Here is a 6,000-nt window from a genome sequence, read left to right as displayed (position 1 = left end):
TGGGGCACAGAATAGACTTCCAGGTTTTCCACCGCAAACTCCATGGTGAATCTGGCAAACCTGAATACACACCAGAAATTTCAGAGGGGTGAGGGTAACCTAAAACCAACTCCACCCACCACCAGGAATAAATTTAGAAAAAAACAAAAAGACTAATTGGGAGGGCCGCAAGGAGAAAACTCCTGGTGTAGGTTGGGTGTATTACGCCAAATTACTAGTGAGTAGCTGCAACCAAGTCCGCAATCCCACCGCTAGGCACCAATATGTTGGAATTAGGTAGCCTGGCCTAGGGCAAGACTAGCATCTCAGAGGCACGGTGTAAAGGTTGCAGACCACCCAAAAGTAATTCCACGCAATAGCACTCAAAAAGAAAACACTACACCAAAATTATATGAAAATACGTACTGCTTTATATAAAAATAATATGCTCTGGGTTGTCAAATCAGTAACTCACATATAAATAGTTCAAGCAGTTTAGATCACTTTCAGGGTCAACTATTACACTTTCTTTAAACTACTAGCATATTATCACTTTTTAATTTACTAGCAGTTACTGTATTTCCAAATTCTTATCACACTTCTGCATTAGGATAACTGTACCCTAGAATCAATTAGGCTAGATATACTCCGCTAGAGTCTTGGGAGAAAACTACACTTCACTTATAAGCACGAGCAAATATCATTACAGTATTAACATTTAAACTGTTAAGCAATTTAGTTAGCCAGGTTCCACTTTACAGTTCACTTGTCATTAAACCAGTTACAAAGAGAATCACAATGCAGTTTCTTTTCAGTTGAACTAAGAAGGTTTGATTAGGTAATTACTGTACTCAGCCTACTTAAATTAGGCCAGAGCCTCACTCTCAGTCACATGAAACACCTTTAGCTCCTCTTATTACTTCTCTGAGTGCCCTTGGGTTAGATTCACCTCAGTCAGCATTCAATTAAGCCCCCACAGTGGTGGAATGGAAATATCTTGTAGTATACTATACTCAGAATATCCAGTCCCTGAAGGTTTCCTTAAATCAATTACCAGCGTCACTCTCCCCCTTCCTGAACTCCTCCTTACTTGTTGTTACCAGGCGATGGTGCAGACAGTCCGGGTTCAGGGGACAAGATCGATCTAATGTGAGGGCGGAGGGAAAACAAGGCCAGGAAAGCTTCCACTCCTCAGCTGGCACCTTCGCGCTACCTTCGCGCTAAAAATGACTTTCAGGCAGACCCCAACCCTCTTTACCGCTGCCAGGCCTCAGCGCTCTCCCTCCCTGCTCAGGCCGACTCCTGTACACGGCGCCCAAGCAGGAGGAAGCGACCTGACAGGCGGCGAGCTGAGGAACCCTCCGGCGCCTTCCCTCAGCGCAGCGCGAAGGAAACACTCCTCCGATGCGCATGCGCGGAAGCGCTCTCGCCGAGGCCGCCTCCCACGGAATCTGCTCTGATGAGAGACGCTGATCGCTGGGGCCTGCTCGCTTCACAGCCCCTCCTTCCGGGGATTTCCTCGCAGACGGGGCGTGCGCAGTGAAGCCTCTGATTCCTCCCAGGACAGGCGACGCGTCTCCAGCGCGATCAATGCCCCGGGGGTCCCGCTCACAAAGGGAAGTCTCTCTAAGCTTCCCAGGCTCAGTGGATCCCGGGGGGTGTTGGCCCAGAGCGCGTTCGATGAGAACCTGGTCACAGTTCACCTCACACCTTCTTCACAGCTGACAGAGGGGATGGCTACACACCACAGGACCAGTCACTGGTAGGGAATGCTATCAGTTGTTTAATAGCTGAATTCTTTCCCTTCACCAAAACGAAGAGGAGGGGAAAAGGGGGGGGGGGCTCCTTCAGAATAAAGCCAGGTTGTACTCTCTCAGCACCAACCCCCTATTCCTCCTTACTGGGCAGACTAGGGGCACGGGGAACTCTCAGCTCAGCTCCCAGGACTACTAAAGTTAACCCCTTAATCTACCTGCCCAGGATCAGCAGGATGAGCTAACTTGGCTAGGACAACAGGACCAAGGAGGGGAAAACCTTGACAGAGGGCTACTCTTGTAGAGGGAACCACCCTTCAGAATCCTACCCCCACTAGACCTCAGCCTTCACTCTAGTTGCTCCTCACTGACAGACAAAATGGCTGTCCAGCATTCCGCCTTATATAGGCTGCCCTCTCAGTGGTCCAGAATGGACCAGAAGGTTCTGGAATGCCCTATGTTAGGCTATGGCCAGGTTCTGTTGGTGACAGTTGGGGCAGTTGGTGGCCACCATTTTAGGTGGTGCCAACTTCCCTGTCAGAACAGGCCTCTGGACCTGAGGTAAAAGATTATGAGGGGGGAAGAAAACACCTATCCCCCTGACCAACACCTACAAAAAGTCAGTAGACACAAAAATTAACAAGGGTATGAGGGGCAAAAAGGGGACAAAATAAATAAAAGTTAGGAGGGACTTCGCCAAAAAGTCAGACAGGTCTAACACCTCCTCACGGAATGTTTCTAGCAGCTCTCAAGGCAGTCTAAATATTCTAACTTATGGTGAACTCTTATTAGACCCTGATGACTTTTCCAAATAGCAGCCTATCACTAGGCATCCAGAATCAAATTAACACCAACCATCTCTAGATTGAATACCAATCAAACTTACAAGTATACTGAAGTATGGCGACATCTGCTTTCAAGATTGTTTGTTATTACATCCCATTGTAGGCCCTGTTAGTTCAAGGTGAGATTCCATCCAGAGTCATTAATTCTAGGTAAGTAACTCATAATGGGGGCCTAAGACACTGTGGGACATATTCAGAAGCACCTATCACCCCACGAATGTCACTTTTAATGATGTTCCTGTGGCGATAGGGGATTCACCTTATTCATAAGGCAGCGTTAAGCCACTTAACTCTGCATAACACCACTTTGTGAATAAGGCACCCTTTCATGCTATAAATTAGCTTGAAAGGGGTGGGCAATGGGCATTGCGGTGGGCGTTCTGCCGCAACGCCCATTGATTTTGATGCTGCCCCACATTTACAAGGGTGGCATAAATATGGGGCAGCGCCAAATTTAAGTCCAGGGAAAACCAGGTCTTAAACAGGCAAAATGAAGAGAAATGCTTCATCTCTCATACTTTGTGCTGTTTCTATGTGTACCACATTGTGCAGCATACATAGAAACAGCAAAACGCCAAGTATGATTGTTTATGTGCAGGAAGATATCCCATCCTGCAAATAAACAATAATTTTAAAAATGATGAGTTGCAACTTCTATGTGTGCTGCACAAGCAACACACACAGAAGTTACAAATCGCCACTTATGATTGTTCATGTTCAGGAAGGGACACCTTCCTGCACATAGACAATCGTTTCCTGCAATCCAGACAGCCTGGCACTATGGTACAAGGGTGCCTGCATTGCACTAGGCAGCTAAATTTAGCGCCAGCACAGGGAGAAATGCAGGGCTGCACCGTATTTTTGTAAATACGTTGCATCCTTTCATTTCTAAAGTGACGGAGTGCGGCGTTATGCCAAGAACTTTCATTGTAAATATGCTCATAAGTACTCAACTCAGAGACAGACAATGTCTTTGCCCCTAACACAAAGTATGTTTCTATCCCTAGTTGCTACAGAACCCTATTTTCATTTCTTTATTTTTTTATTTGGACTCTGCTCTTTATGGCTATATGAAAGCTTGCTATTGCTAGCAATCGCCTTCTTGTGACAGGTGACTAGTTTCCCAAAATGCCGCATAATCGTACAACTTCAATGTATGTATTTATGTTTTCTCTGGTGAACTGCTATTCCGAGGGGCTCTGCTCCTCTTTATTGGGCTATGCTTCAAACCTTAACAGTACCCATGTGGCTTTGATTGAACTCATCGATGCGATTGTGCTGTCTAGTAGCATACATGCTAACACTTGGGCATAGATAAGAGGGACATTTCACAAATATATCTCATCAGAACACAATCTCTCTGTAAACGTGCATTGAAGTCAAGAAAGATTAGAGCATGGGGAAGATGAACTAATGTCATTGGGAGGATATCAAATCAGAGTCAACCTCCTAAACTGGAAGTGTTGGCATACATGCTGCAGCCATCATAGCAACTGTGCTGTAACAAGTGCATGCATTGTTCCTTTTGGTGATTTCATCTGTACTCCATTTTTGGACCCTGTCAGTTTATAGTATTGGGAGCTCTGATTTTTCCTTCCTTTTTAGGGCTGTTGAGGAATGTCTGGTGATTGCCTGTCAAAACATCAAAGTGAAATTTTTTCTTGGACAGAATATCATGTCAAAAATATTGACGACCAAGGTATTGAGAAAGTATGTGCCAATAGGTAAGTATATATTTACTATTCTTAACACCCCAGCTATATATCGGGAAGATATATATATATTGTACTTACATGTGTAGTTAAGCATAGCAAAACTTTGCTTTCACATAGAAACTTACCTTCATGATCTTTTTGTCCTCAATATTCTTGACATAATATTTGTCCACACAATATTTATTTGTTGATATTTTGTACAAACACATTGTAGGGCTTCACTGTTAAGGGGTTTTTAAGGTTGCGATATCAAGGGCGCACTGCCTCAATTTCTACGTTACTGTGTGTTGATTCCAAGGTTGCTGTGTAGTGCGTGAAGAGCAAACGGTAAAACACCCTTAACCGTCCAATAAGTCAAAGACCAAACAACAGTTAAACAGCTGTGCTCTCCCAACTACATCAAGGTGTTACAAATTACAAAACAGTTTGAGGTATGAAAAATGAACAGAAGCAGATTCTTCAGTGTGTTTCTTGTCCCAGCAGGGAGATGGTTTATTGCATCCAGACTTGAGAAGTCTCACAAAATGCCGACACGTGTTTCGTCGTGTGCCGTTGAGTCAACACGACTCTTCAGGGCTTTAGACTCAACACCAGGAGTGGGTCGAGGGAAACATTGTAGGGCTTCAGTGCCTGAGTGGCATACGACATTGTGGTTGGGGCACCTTTTTTCCACATTCAGTGGTATTCCTGACCTCTTTTTGCAATTTTTCCTTTAGGGCCATTGTGGATACATCATTCATGAATTTCAAGCTGATGCTCTGAGTGAGCCTAATAGTGGCTAACCTTACTGATGCCACTCCATCTGACTCAGTGTATGTGAAGTGCATCTTTGGGACTTCTACTCCTGCCGTAGCTCCAGTACTACCACTTGTCTGCCTCTTCTGCAGTCTCTCCTAGCTTTGAGTGGGGCATTGAATCAAGCTATTTGGGTATTAGAAGGTGACTCGTTATGGCATTTCATTGAAGATTTGGGAAGTATGAAGCATTTTGCTTTTGCAAACAGACCCAAATTGCAGAATAAGGGTTGTTTGCCATCAAAAAATGTGTTTTCATATGTACAAACACCAAACTGTGATTTGGCAACTTGCTGGGTTTGCTACCCAATTCCAATTCAGAATTTGGAAGGTGCATGTTTAGGGTGTCCCTTCCAAATACCGAGTCAGAATGGTATGTATTATTCAGATTGAATTTATCAATTGGAAAACCAGCAGGATGATATAGCAAGCACAGTGGACGGAATGGATCTATAAACTTGGGCGGAAATTGATTTGATATCTGATGGACTAAATTTGCAGCCAGTGGAATGCCGCTGCATGAACCTGTTTTAAAGTGTGATTTAATTTTAAAGTGTGGATTTTATATAATGTAGTATTATGCAGTAAATGTTTCAATAGAATTGATCCTAATTTAATACTATGTGTGGTGTGCGCATTTACGTTACTTGGCTCTATAAATATCAGCAAATATAAGGCCATTGGACCAGAGTAGCCCTATTTCCATTGGAAAGAAATTAATGTGCATAGGCCTAAGGTACACAATTAAACAAAAAATGCCACACACTGCACAACATACCCTGTTTATGTACTATAACAAATGACATGGTGGTCATCATTCAATCTTTCACTCTCCAAATGGATGACCTGTTGAGCTACAGCCCACTAGTTTCTGTGTTTAAATATCCAACAGTCTAACACATATTTAACATCT

Source organism: Lissotriton vulgaris, chromosome 1_1, assembly GCF_964263255.1.
Source record: "Lissotriton vulgaris chromosome 1_1, aLisVul1.2, whole genome shotgun sequence".
NCBI classification, from domain to species: domain Eukaryota; kingdom Metazoa; phylum Chordata; class Amphibia; order Caudata; family Salamandridae; genus Lissotriton; species Lissotriton vulgaris.
The sequence above is the reverse complement of the archived record's forward strand: the minus strand, read 5'-3'. Positions refer to the sequence as shown.